The following is a 15,172-nucleotide window of genomic DNA, read 5'->3' as shown; positions in this document are numbered from 1 at the left end:
TGGAGGTGTACCACGAGTTGCAGCGGAAAACACAGAATTATTAGTGTACCTCCTATCCTCTTTCAGCTGGATGAATTGCCTCAGAATTCTTGTTGACGTTACAAAAACTACAAAGTTAAAAATAAAGTCTGCTCAACGCTTTCATTTCAAGATGTAAGACTGCCATGTGTTTTTGGTTCATCTATCATACCACTATGCCACCTGGCTCATCCTGAACCAAGACTGCAAAGTATAACTCCGATATTCTCGATTTTCTATTGCCATGAAATGTGTAAAAGGAGATGTTGCAAAATTATGTTTCTTTAATGCTGCCAGTTTCTGACAATTTGAAATCTGAGTTCCAACTCAGATCTCACTATTGAACTGCTCCCTTTGCAGGACTTCTCTTGAGAGTTTTGTTTTCATTTGAGCAAATTCCTGAAGAAATTTTTTTGCAGTTACAGTAGAATGTGTCTCATCAGATATCTGTAAAAGATTGCTATTCGTTTGAAAAATGTATTACTTTTTTTAAAGATATTTGGGCTACATAGAACAGTATCACTAGTTTGCTGCATTCTGTGAAACATTCCTTCACTTGCTTCTTTTTGCTTTTAATACTTTTCTCTAAATCTTTGTATCTCTTCACATGTATCCTTCAGTGAGTTTCTTCCTCCCCCAGTTAACTGTGCTCATTTAAATGAAAGTCACCTGTCTTTGTCGTTAAATGGTACCATGTCCAAAGAATTTAAAGACCTCTGAGTAGCATATCAGAAAGGTTAACGGCAAATGAAATGGTGCATTTCAGTATTACTATGGACTTCATTAAAATTTAGTATTCATTATTGGTCTTTTCTAAGATCATGAGTTGCATTGAATCATTTGATTCTGCCCTTGCAGTTTCATTAATAATTCAAAAAACTTTGTTTGAAACATCTCTTGTCAGCATTTCAGCATCATGCTAATGACCCAACACCACCCGAATATCAAAGAAGGGGCCCTTTGATAGAGAAAGGCTTATCCTCAGGAAGAATCATATCTCTTTCCCACACAATTTCATGAATGGATACAGTCTCAATTTATATCCAGGAACACCGTACCCACGCATGATTTCTAAATGACTTGAGTGACTTGATGACACAGTAAACATTTTCATTATATTCTATAAATAATAAATTCTCACTATAAAATTTAATATGTAGAAAATTAAAAAAAGAAAATGCTAACTACTCATTTTCTCTTTCATCCAGAGATAACTTCCTGTGTCATTTGATATTTGCGTCTCTAGTAGTTAGACCTAACTAAGGTTATATATATTGTGTCTCTAGGTTTTCAGTCCATTTTAATTTGCTTAAAAATATGTCCTGTATATTTTTCTTTTCATTAATGAATTTTATAAATTGAAATTTCTAATGATTATTATAATACAATTTACCTATTTATTATTAAATTCATTATTATCAAAGATGTGCTCTTGCAAATAACATTAAATATGTAAATTTTATACTTATAATTTTCTCCCATCCTTGATAAAAGTATATAAACTATTGGAAATTTTGATACATACAACCAGTTGCCTCCAAAAGTCTATGAAGCAGTGCCACATAGTTAGCCCGCCATCATTTAATATTATCTTCCAAGTCTGCCAATTTGATACGTGGAAAGTAATATTTCATTATTTTAACTTGCATTGCTTTTGGTTTTTGGGGAAACCATATGTTTTCAGTCAAAGTTTCATTATCTTCAAAATAATAGATTACAGATTTATTAGAATGGTTAAGTTAGTCATCTATATTAAAGGTTTTCATGATTCCTGTTTTTCTCCAGCGCATCAATTTTTTGTGCTAGCATTTTTGTCACTTTACTTAAATTCTCTCTCATGAAACTACACTGTTGTATATTTTAGTAGCATGAGCTATGGTAGTTTTATGAGTTTTCTTTAAGAAAAGAGAATGAAAATCTTTAAACATGTCAATGGCTATTTCAGTGATATAGTGACTGATAAAAAAAAAAAAAAGCCAGAATATAGAGATTGAGTTGCATGACTCCTTTGCAAGTTACATTTTTTAATGTAACATATCATCATATGAATGCATTTTCAGGAGTCTAGGATGGGGTTCATGCAAGCGAAAAGGGATCTTTAGTTTATGATAAGCCTCTGCATTCAGTTATTGCAAATGAAAGTGACAGGCACATTTGAGAGTCATGGAAACCTAGGGAAAATCCAATTGACTAGAATAAACAGAGATCCTTTCCCTCAAAAGATAACATTTAGGTTGAGAACTAAAGGATGAACTAAAATATGAAAATAGCAGAATTATATTTCCATAAGAATAAATAACACTAACAAAGGCACTAATTAGCAAGGAACCTGATAAGTTATATGGTATTAATAAAAGTTCTAAAACATGAAGTGGAAAAGGCAAAAGGAGCAATGAGGCCAGCCCTATCCTGTTGGGCAAATAATCATGGATTTGTCCAGATAAGCCATTGAATGGTGTTTCAAGAAGTGGAGACATGATGTGACATACATTTCATAAACACCGTTCTAGCTGTTTCCCTAGGAATGAAGTAGGTGAGAAAGAACAAGAACTGTAATTATTGCAATAATCTAGTTGGAAATGATGACATTTGGGGAATAGGTTGTGAGGTTCATAGGTTCATTTATTTATTTAACCCCAGCTGTTCAATGTGTACCTATAATTGTGTTCTTCTACCATGTGATGCCTAGAATAGAATTAACAGAAATATATATATATATATCCTTAAATTTAGATTTTAATGAAAGAAAAAAGAAGCAAGTAAAAAATTCATGAAATAATAAAGAAATGTGATTAATTTTCAAGACACTATGGAGTACAAAGAAAAGGATTAATAGAGAAACTCTATTTTTAGAAACTGGTCAGGGGGACTTTCTGAAGAGGAGATACTTCAGGTGCTACCAGGAAGGTGAGGGGAGGCAGCTGGGGCTCTCAGGGACATTGCAGAGGGAGCAGCATGTTCAGAGACCTTGCACCAAAACATGTTGACATATTCTAGAAATGAAGCAGTGAGACTAAGACAAAGAACAAAGTTTACCGGGTCAGACCAAAGGACTAGTACTGAGGTGAAATGCAGACTAGTGCCAAATCATGTAGGCTGTATCAGGGTTTTGCTGTGAGCACACTATAAATCTTTCACAAGAAATCTTATCTGAAGTCTCTTCTTATAGTTATGAGAATAGAATTTGAGCCCTTTACCTTGAATCAGTGGACATTTGTTCCAGCAGTGAAAATGTCCACATCCCATACCAGAGTACCCAGGTTCAGCACTAGCTCCCACTTCCAGCTTCATGCCAATGCAGACCCTGGGAGTCAGTAATGATGGCTCTCGTAGTTGGATTCGTGCCACCCATGTGGGAGAATTTGATTGAGTTCTGTGCTGGAGCTCTTGCTTCAGCCTACACCTAAACATTTGGGCAGTGAGCTGGCAAATGGAAGCTGTCTCTTTCTCTCTTCATATTAAAAATTAAAAACAAATAAGTACAAAAATAAATAAATAAAACCATTACTCTGAGAAGGGACTCATAAGCTTTACACACTGCCAAGGAGGTCTGCAGCATGACACAAGTGACTAAAAGTATTAAGAGCCTCCGTGTTATTTAAGCAGAAGAGAGATCTATGGAGATTTAAAATAAAAAAAGAAGAAAGAAAGAGAAGAGAGAGAGAGAGAAGCAAGCAAGCACAATTACATCTATGAGTAGTTTACCTTGTAGCTTTAAGGAAGGAAATGTAATCATCTGGAAAACCAGCAAGGTGACCAAGTTAGAATAATGGTGAAAATACAGAACTGAATGGAATTGAGATATTTAAAGTGGTTGGGAGAATTGAAGAAGAGATAAGAGCTCAGTTGGTTCAAGATTTGAAACTTACTGAAGAAACGAATCCTCACTGGGTTGAAACTTATTGAAGAAATGCATCCTCATTCAGTTGGAAAGGAAAGTCTGGGGAAAGGAAATTTCACAGTTTTTGAAAAATCCCAAGGGCACTTTCACATTGAAATGCTAGAACTGAGATCCTACTATTCATCTAAGTGAAATACCAGGTTGAAGTTAGCCAAAAGACCAAACTGGATTTCACATCTAAATGTGAGAATTAAATCTATAAAAATATTTTGAAGAAAAAGTATAAGTTTCTAAGATAAAACAACAAAATTGTTGTGAAATATTAAGTCTTTAAGAGTTTATAAATCAAAAGCAGTGTTAAGAGAGGCAATATTCCCAGCTGTGCAGCCATTTGAGGAGTGAACCAACAGAATATCTGTCTCTCTGTCTCTGCCTCTCCCTCTCTCTCTCTTTGTAACTCTGCCTTTCAAATAAAAACAAGATAAATCTTTTAAAAATGGGTAAATCATATAGCTGATAAAGAATAAAGAACTCTTACATTTAAATAATGAATAGGTTTTTTAAGTGATAAAAATACTCGAATAGTCATTTATCAAGGAAGTAATGCAAATAACCAATAAGCCAATGAAAAACTGTTCAAAATCATTATTATTAGGAAAATATGATGTAAAACCATTAATGGTTAAAATAAAATAGACAAAAATGCGATGTGTTGGTAAAAATAGAGAGAAATTAAAATCCTCATACATTCCTTGTTGGAACAAAATATGGGCAGCCATTTTGAAAACAGCTTGGCAGATTCTTATAATCTTTTTAAAAAGGTTTATTTTATTTACTTGAATGCAGTGTTACAGAGAAATAGAGAGGGGGAGAGATAGAGAGAGAGCAGGTCTTCCATCCATTGGTTCACTCCTCAAATGGCCCCAGTGACTGGGCCTGGGGCCATGCCAAAGCCAGGAGACAGGAGCATTGTTATCTGGGTCTTTCATGTGGGTTCAGGGTCCCAAGGACTTGGGTTATCTTCTGCTGCTTTCTCAGACACACTGGCAAGGAGCTGGATTGGAAGTGGAGCAGCCAAGGCTCAAACTGGCATTCACCTGGGATGCTGGTGTTGCAGGCAGTGGCTTAATCCATTACTCTACAATGCCAGTCTCAGGTTCTTAAAATCTACATAATGGCCAAAAAGTAGAAAGGTGTATTGATCAGTGAATGGGCAAGCACAATATGTTATGCTCATACAATGGAATATTATTAGACAGTAGAAAGAATAAGGTACCCATAAATATTACAACTTGGCTTAATCTAAAAAATATTATGTTAATTGAAAGCAGTCAGTCATAGGGCCCGGCGCTGTGGTGCAGTGGGTTAAAGCCCTAAACTGCAGCGCCGGCATCCCATGTGGGTGCAGGTTCGAGTCCTGGCTGCTCTACTTCCTTGGGCCCCTGCATTCATGTGGGAGACCCAGAGGAAGTTCCTGGCTCCTGGTTTCAGATCAGTTCAGCTCTGACCGTTGTGGTCATTTGGGGAGTGAACCAGAGGAATTGAAGACTTCTCTCTCTCTGGCTCTACCTCTCTCTGTAACTCTATCTTTCAAATAAATAAAATAATTATTTTAAAAAAAGAAGTCACAAACAATATATACAGTCTGAATTTATTTACTTGAAGTACCCACAAATAGTAAATCAATATGTAAATTAGTTATAGCCTTTGGCTTCATGTGGGAATTGGGGTAATAGCAATTGGACCTTAGGTGTTTGGGAGCCAGGGCAAGAGAAAGATTCTAAGATTATATTGTGTCCAGAGTTTCACAATTCTCCACTTACTCAGTTTCATCACATTGTGCGTTTAAATGTAGTGAGTGTTAAGGCATTTAAATTATACTATAAGAAATATGTAGAGGGGGCTGGCATTATGACATAGTGAGTAAAGCTGCCAACTAGGATGCCAGTATGCCATATGAGTGCTGCTTCACGTATGACTGCTCTACTTGTGATACAGCTCCCTGATGATGGCCTGAGAAAAGCAGTGGAAGATGGACGGTCCAGTCCTTGGGCCCCTACTACCCACGTGGAAGTCCTGGCTTTGGCCTGGCCCAGCCCCGGGCGTTGCAGCAATCTGGGGAGTGAACCAGCAGATGGAAGATCTCTCCCTCTGACTCTTCCTCTCCCTCTGTAACTCTGTTGAATAAATGAATAAATGCTAAAAAAGAGAGAAATCTCTAGAAAGACAAATATGTGAATTATATAAGTGGGAATCCATCCCTGGGCTGGATATCTCAATACACGATGTCCCCACAGAATGACATGCCAGTTACAACCCAGTCATGCAAATAGAATCACTATTTGTAAACTCAGAAGGTTAAAAAGGTAATTGAAGAACATGGGGAATTGTTTGCCTCAGAGTGATACATATATAACATGTGATTGATTCTGAGAATGTACAAAATTACTTGTAGGTTACAACAAACTGAAATGATAGGGTGATGTGGCAGAGACAGCAAATCACCTCTTCCCACTTCCCGTTTTGTTGTTGGGTAGACCAACATATGGGCAGACCACCAAGGAGCCATGTGACAAAGGAGTCTGAGAACCACAGTTTGCAGAGATCCAGCCTTGTATCACACATTGATAATAGCAGAACAATTTTGGAGCTGAGATACAAAAGATGAATAGCCTGTGCAGATGTTATTTAAAGGGAAAATGATCAAAATTCTCAAAAATTCACATTCAGGTATAAAAGGAGCCTAGAAAAGTAGTCTTAGAAAGGAAGGAAGCCAAGAAGAATGATGACAGTGCACAATGAAACCCAGAGGACAAGTCAGATGAGCAAACAGAATGGCCATATGCAGAGCCTAGATAACCTTGCTAAGAACAACCTCAGTGGGATGCTAGAAAACTGACAAATACTGAGTGGGTAAAAGAACAAATTAGGGCGAATAATTTACATATCCTCTTGTCTGTGACAGTTCATAGGTCAACTTGACTGTGCCTAGATTGATCAAGTTAAACATTATTCTGCGTGTGTGTGAAAGAGAGAGTGTTCCTATATAAGATTGCCATGTGAATCCGAACATTGAGCCTTTGAGGTTGAGCTGGAACAGTATGAACCACTCTCCCTTCTTTTCATGCTGACTGCTATTTTGAGTTTTTTCAGCCTCCAAATCCCGTGAGCCAATTCCATATAATACATGTCTCTCTCTCTCCCTATCTTATTCTTTCTGTTTTTCTAGAGAACCTGACTAAAATATTCCTGATCTTTAAAATTGAGTAAGTTTGGTTAGTGAAGTTATCATTACACTGATAAAAATAGAACTCTTATAGTAGTTAAAAGTATATGAAAGTTGGGGCTGGCTCCGTGGCTCACTGGTTAATCCTCCGCCTGTGGCGCCAGCATCCCATATGGGCGCCAGGTTCTAGTCCCAGCTGCTCCTCTTCCAGTACAGCTCTCTGCTGTGGCCCAGGAGTGTAGGGGAGGATGGCCCGAGTACTTGGGCCCCTGTAACCGCATGGGAGACGAGGAGGAAGCACCTGGCTCCTGGCTTCGGATAGGCGCAGCACTGCCGTAGCAGCCATTTGCTGAGTGAACCAACGGAAGGAAGACCTTTCTCTCTGTCTCTCTCTCTCTCTCTCTCTCTAACTCTACCTGTCAAAAAAAAAGTATATGAAAGTACTTCAAAACACTGATGGAAAAGAAATTAAAATATAAATTTATGTTCATCAAAATTTTTGAAATCTATGCATTGTTTTTTCATAATATGCATTTTTGTGAATTTTTTAAAGACAGCTTATATCCCTTGATTTCAAAATCCAACTTAATTTAAACATCAATATGGGAAATATATATTGATTTCATGAATGATCTTATTATTTCTTTACTAAATATGTCTGCATTATAAAGGGGGAAATCACTATAAAAATAAAGAGAAAAATGTGGTAAGCAGGAGCATAATTTGCAATAGTTCACTTTCTCCTTTCCAAATATCATTATTTTCTTAATTTAGAGTAAAATTCTTACAGATTACAGGTATGGAAATACCTAGAATATTTTGTTGTGTTAGAGAGAAAAATGAATTGGCTGAATTTCTCTACTGAAATACCAGCTCCATTGGGTCCTCCCTTCATCTCTGGGAAAAGCAACCAACAGAAGTATCTATGAAAAAATGTACAGGCTACACTTACCACTGTCAGTTATACAGAACAGGAGTTCTGAATTCTGTGCTAAATACCCCATGATTAAAAATCATGATTCTTCAATCACAAAGATTGAGCTTTCTTGAGTAGGGCTGTTTGATCATGAGTATGGCTGATGAAGGAAAGAAACAATTGCAGCCCTGGCCTAGAGCTTTGGAAAAGCCTCATGAAGCACCTCACTAGGTGTTCAGTGTGCATTCCATACCCATCAGCAGAACTACAGGTTGAAACATGAGAATAGAAAATCAAATTTATCAGGAATATAATAACTTAAGACTATTTACAAAATACAAAGGCACAGTGGGGTTCATTAGCTAAGCTTAGAGATCCTACTGTCTGGATGGATGCTTCTGTTTTGTTTTGATATTTTTTGATATTTTGTTTTGATATTTTTTATAAAGATTTAGTTATTTATTCGAAAGGCGGAGGGGGGGGAGAGAGAGAGAGAGAGAGAGAGAGAGAATGAATCTTTCTTCCTCTGGTTTACTCCCCAAATGTCCAAAAATGGACGGAACTGGGCTGATCTGAAGCCAGGAGCCAGGAGCTTCTTCCAGGTCTCATACTTGGGTGCAGGGGCCCAAGGACTTGGGCCATTTTCTACTGCTTTCCCAGGCCACAGCAGAGAGCTGGATCAGAAGAGAAACAGCCAGGACTCAAATCCGCACCCATACGGGATGCCGGCACTGCAGGCAGCGGCTTTAACGCTATGCCACAGCACCAGTCCCACTTATGTTTTAATTCCACCACTGTCAAGTTGCTGGTGTCCCTGATGGAGGTGTATCCTCTGTGACTCATTTCTTCACCTTTACAACAGAGATAAAAGTAGAAACTCATCCCGTCTCAGGAGGTTTTGTGAGGATTAAATTGGTTAATGAATTCAAAAACTTAACAGTTTCTGGAAAAGTGTAAGCTTTGGCTAATCAAAATAGTATTCATGACACATATTGGAAACATAAACATGGAAAACCATTCCTGACTCCTGGGGATATGTCCAAATTCAAAGGAAAATAATGCATTTCCTGATATGATTTGTGCCGCATCAGATTCCAGGGAGGTAGTATTGCTTTACGTAAACAAGATCTGTGCTATTCAGGTTTGATTAATTTGCTGGCATCTTAGTCTGACCTTTTACAGGTGATAGCATGTTGCTTAATTCCCTCTGGTATCGTCACGGTATTTAAGAATAATAGAATTTTCTTATGGCCTAAGGGTTTGTAGCTGATGGGTGTTATTTGTAGCACTCTAGGAGGGAATAAAATAACAGACAGTTTAAGAAAGACATAGGGGCTCAGCTTCATTTAATTTACAAAATCAAGTGCCTCCCTGCTATAGATTATTTTGTTTACTTTCGTAATTTTCACTTATTAGTGTGAATAGTATGTCATTAGTAGATAGAATGATTTATGATGATAAGAGGCAGTGTAATTAATATGCGTACATAGTATAAATAAATATTTGAGGCACCCTTATTATTTCAATCAAGTTCAAGGAAACAAATCATAATAGTTTTTAATCAGTCTTGTCCCAGACTCTGATTATTGCCAAATGATACATTTAACAAAAATCTAAGCATTCCCTTTAGAGTTAGAAAATTATTGGGTCTAAATGTTGCCATAATGTTTAAGAGAATGCTTTTTCTGTTTTCTAATTTGTCTTATATCTTACTGTGAGAAATATGACAACTGAATAAAGGTTGCTATTTCACTGAATTCTTTCAAAAGCTTTTACAGGAGGGAATGCAAAAGCCTTTGTGAAATGAATGTTGTTTAGTTCAGCAATTTAAAATCATTTTTTTGTGTAGGGTTGTAGGTTACAGTGTTAGCTTTGAAAGGGAGAAGTAAAGTTTCCTTTTGTTCTGAAGCAATCTACTTTTTGATGCCAGATCTAAACAAATTTAAAACTGACTTATGGAGATCCAGCTTGGCTACAGAAGAATTTCCCGGTGAATGTAGGATGTCATCATGGGCAACATGCTTCCCTTTATTATGACATTGTTCAGTGTTCCAGTTCCCTTTTTGCCACACATTCCTTCCCTCAAGCCCTCAATATCGTGGCATGCCACCAAGATGCCCTCCAGGAATGCAAAATGTGTTCCCCCATCTGCTAGGACTGTTGCCACAAGATGACCATTAACGTCACCTGTTTTGAGTTGCCTCAGCAGACAGAAACTGCCTAACACAGATTACATCTTCTTCCAAGATCAGGCTCCATGCTGTAATCAGTTACCATCAGGGATGAAGGCCAGACCTGCTTACTACCATCCGGGGGAACTCTTAGGAGCTTTCCAGCCTCAGGGCTCTACATAGGTCAGTGAGTCCCTTACTGTGACTGCATCCCAGTTTGTGCTCACTTCATTTCTTTTATCCTTCCCCTACTGCATGAAATGTTGAGTGCAAGTACACGCATTGATAAACATCTTATATATTCATCTCTACTCAGTGTCAGCTTCCAAGAAATCCAGCCAATTAGTCAACCCATGTGCTGCAGCACACACATACCCCTTTAGAGTTATTTGTTTTTAACCATTTGGGTAAATATGCTTCAGAAAAAATAACTATAGAAAAGGGAATGTATGCTAATGGTGCAACTCAATGATTTCCCTCTAAACTCACACTTTACTATGAATAGTATACAGGGGAGGTAACCAAGCATTGCTGGGTACCTACTAAGGGGTGATGAAAATGGTCCAGTCAAGGCAGAAGGCGAAGGACCAGGGGAAAGGGCATGGCTGTGGGCTCTGGGGATGCTCAGGGAGTTTTTTCTGTATTCTTTCTGGAGGACTAAAGAAGGATAACATCTGCTAAGTAAGAAGTGATTTTGAGACAAGGAGAATAAAAGTGCACAGATCCTTCATCATAATGCTCCTGTTGATTCCTCTCATCAGGCAGAGTTTTGATAAGACAATCATTAGGTATTCATCTTAATGTATGTATATGGCTTATTCTACTTCTATTTGTTTCCTAATCTTTTTTTTAAAGATTTATTTATTGACTTGAAAGGCAGAGTTACATAGAGAGGAATGAGATAGAGGTCTTCCATCCTCTGGTTCACGTCCCACATGTCTGCAACATCCAGAGGCTGGGCCAGGCTGAAACCAGGGCCCAGGAGCTCCATCTGGCTCTCCCATGTGGGTGCAAGGACCCAAGCACTTGGGCTGTCCTTTGTTACTTTCCCAGCATATTAGCAGGGAGCTAGACTGGAAGTTGAGCATCTGGGACTCAAAATGGTGCCCATATTGGATTCTAGCATTGCAGGTGGGGACTTAACCCTCTACTGCGTAATGTTGTCCCCATGTTTCATAATCTTTTTTTTTTTTTTTTTTGACAGGCAGAGTTAGACAGTGTGAGAGAGAGAGAGACAGAGAGAAAGGTCTTTCTTTTTCCATTGGTTCACCCCACAATGGCCGCTGCGGCTGGCGCACCACGCTGATCCGAAGCCAGGAGCCAGGTGCTTCTCCTGGTCTCCCATGCAGGTGCAGGGCCCAAGGACTTGGGCCATCCTCCACTGCACTGCTGGGCCACAGCAGAGAGCTGGACTGGAATAGGAGCAACCGGGACAGAATCCAGCGCCCCGACCAGCACTAGAACCTGGTGTGCTGGTGCTGCAGGCGGAGGATTAGCGTAGTGAGCCGTGGCACCGGCCATTTCATGATCTTAAAAAAATTTTTAAAAGGTACTGATTTATCTTTAGTTAATAATGTTTAAAAGATTGCATTGACATAATTTAACTCTCAGGACCCTTAATTCTCTAGGAATAGTCTAAGTAGCTTTCATTATCACTTACAAAAATTTCTTGAACCTGGTGCATTTATGTTGAGAAATAAAATTTATATTTTTATCGCTTAATCCCATAACCACACAGTTTTGAAATCCCCTTATGTAAACCATTCAGCAGTGCTATTCTTTAAGATTTGTTGAATAATTTTAGAGTTTTGTTTTTCCATATTAATTTTAGATGCAATGTTCTGGTTTGGAGAGAGAGGGAGAGAGAGAGAGATGCTGATGGAATTTTGATTAGGATGGGTTGAATCCTCATTTCAATTTGGGGGAAATACCTTCTTTATAATCCATGAATGATTTAAGTAGTTACATTTGAAGAGGTTGTATTTCAAATGAACTGCTCAGTGTATATGGTGAAAAATGCCAACAGTAACTGGGAGCTCAAACAGCATTGTCACCCACAAAATTCACTTGTTGCTCCTACTATCCCAACTCTTCCAGGTCCAGGATTACAACAATTTCACAGAATGGTATTCTCTTTGTAGCGCCAGCATTTTCTTTACTTTTGCATTACCACCTGACAACCAGGAAAAGTGAATAGACCTGGAACATTCAACCCCTCTGGCAGGAGAAACACCTGTCATTTCACTTTTTGACTCTCACCATAAGGAAAGTTCAGAAGCTTATTGGACCCTGTACGGTACTGACAGTGATTAACAAGATCAAATGGGAAGGAATAATACCACTTGTTTATTAATAGACACAATATATTTAAAAATGTAGCTGACCTGGTCATTTATGAGTAAGATTTTCAACCTAAGTTCAAAACTAGTTGCATTTCCTTATGGAAAAAAACACCTTTATTACCTATTCACACACTGAAACATGAAATGTGATGAGCTTTAAGCTTCCAATATTTCAAATGAAATGTCACTTCCCTTTATCAATACTCTTCTGTGGTGTGACATTATCTTTTTAATCTATGTATTTTATAGAATTTAATTTTCTAATAGTCTTAACCATTGCATCCACTGATTTAATTTTCTGTCGGTTTTGTTAAATATATCCATCTTAAGATATTTTAATGTTTTTAATTGATGTTATTGTGTAGTTTACTGAAATAATTGACTTTCCTATAATGTTTCTCATGTGCACTTTTATTCTTGTTTCCTCAGCACTGAAACAGAAAACATTCTCTTGTCTATGTGATCTTCTTTATGAGATTTGAGTTCCAGATTCTGTGGTAACTGGGTAGAATCTACAGATGACATTCTTTTCTGTTGGAATTAATTATGTAATCATATCTGGCCATAATTATACAGTGTTTTTGATCCCTTTAATGCAATCAGAAACAGAGGTCATATATTTTGGAAAGCTAGTTTACCTTCCTGCTACGGACAACCTTGTGAGACACTCAACTCAGACCTGAGTTTTTCAGAACCAAATCTTAGATACATCTGTTTTAATATTTGCATTACCATCTCAGGAGACTGCTGTAGACTCTGCTTATCATAGAATTTTACCTTTGCGTTTTAGTCTTCTGCCATGCCTAGTTTCAGAATTCAGTAAATATTTCTTAAAGAAAACTGATACTCTGTTTGAGACACCTCAAATTCCAACTTTTTGTCTCTTCAAAGTTTCAGAATTACTAGAAGTTTTACTATTTTCTGTATCCCTCAGTTGCTCCTATCTGCTGAGGGAAAACCTCAGTTTTTTGCTCTCTGCCAAGATCCATTGTTTGCCCCAGGGATAAAGTGACTTCAGAAAATAAGCTCATCTTTCTGAAATGCATTCCTCTTCAGAATCTCAATACCTTATTTCCACTTTGTTTTAGTAGCCTTGGTTTAGAGAGATTATTTTGGAACATTTTTAGCTTTTTTATTGTTCTAGGTAACAAGAACAATGTTGATTTCTTGCCATCTATTCCTTCAAATCTGAAATCTCTAGCTCTACTTTTCCAACTTCTGATGAGAGAGATGAGCGGGGAAGAGGGAGGCAGAGAGAGAGAGAGGTGAGAGAGAGGCTGTTACTCATGCATTCCTTTTATCAGATTCAGATTAGAATATAGTGTACTATTCAATGTGAGATGTAGTTGGTGCAACTTATTTTTTCACTAAAGCCAAAAGAGTAAAGTAAAAGCTGAAATTCTTCATGAAATGCTAAGAAAAATTTTAGCTACATGCTGCAGTTATTATATGTGGACATTGACTCTGGAGACTAAGCACACAGGATCAAGGTTTTTTTGTTTGTTTGTTTGTTTGTTTTTTTGACAGGCAGAGTGGACAGTGAGAGAGAGAGACAGAGAGAAAGGTCTTCCTTTGCCATTGGTTCACCCTCCAATGGCCGCTGCGGCCGGCGCGCTGCGGCTGGCGCACCGCGCTGATCCAAAGCCAGGAGCCAGGTGCTTTTCCTGGTCTCCCATGGGGTGCAGGGCCCAAGCACCTGGGCCATCCTCCACTGCACTCCTGGGCCACAGCAGAGAGCTGGCCTGGAAGAGGGGCAACCGGGACAGAATCCGGCGCCCCGACCGGGACTAGAACCCGGTGTGCCTGCGCCACTAGGCGGAGGATTAGCCTAGTGAGCCGCGGCGCCGGCCTCGTAGTCCCCTTGGGTGGTTGTTCTGTAGTCAACACTACATTTCAGTTGTTGAATAACTACGTTTGTTTTGAGCTCTTTTTTGAGCCTTTTGGACATTGTTATAAATTTTTCACTTGAGAGGAAGAAAGAGAGAGAGAGAAAGGGAGAGAAACTGCCATCTGCTGGTTCATTATCCTAACACGTACAATGGCCAGAGCTGGACCAAGCCAGTGCTAGGAGCTGAGAGCTCAATCCATGTATCCAGTGTGGGTGGAAGGGACACAACCACCTCTGCCTTCATCTGAAGCTTCACAGAATCTGTAGTAGGACAAAGCTGGAGTCAGGGAAGGAACTAAGGCATAAATCCAGACATTCTCACATGGGATGTGGGCACAGCTAGAAGCCTGGAACACTACCCAGATCACCCACAAGAGTGAAATGGACATAAGGGTTTTGGGGTATCACCTGTGACACTCTGTCAAAAAAAATGACCTAAATGAAAGATCTCCACCTGTGAGATTCCAGTGGAAAGAACAGATCATCAAAGAAGGAGGAACCTTTCTCTGAAGGGAGGAGAGAGCTTCCACTTTGACTGTGACCTTGTCTAAATATGATCAGAGTCAGTGAACTCAGGGGGCTTCCATAGCCTTGGCAACTCATGACAAGAGCCTAGGATGATTACTGATGCCATAAACAAGAGTGTCAATTTGTTAAGTCAACAACAGGAGTCAGTGTACACTTGTTCCTCATGTAGGATCTCTGTCCTTAATGTGCTGTACATTGTGATTTAATGCCTTAACTAGTACTCAAACAGTATTTTTCACTTT

This window comes from Oryctolagus cuniculus, chromosome 10 (assembly GCF_051225735.1).
Source record: "Oryctolagus cuniculus isolate XC-2025 breed Fujian yellow rabbit chromosome 10, ASM5122573v1, whole genome shotgun sequence".
NCBI classification, from domain to species: Eukaryota; Metazoa; Chordata; class Mammalia; order Lagomorpha; family Leporidae; genus Oryctolagus; species Oryctolagus cuniculus.
Note: the sequence above shows the minus strand (reverse complement) of the source record.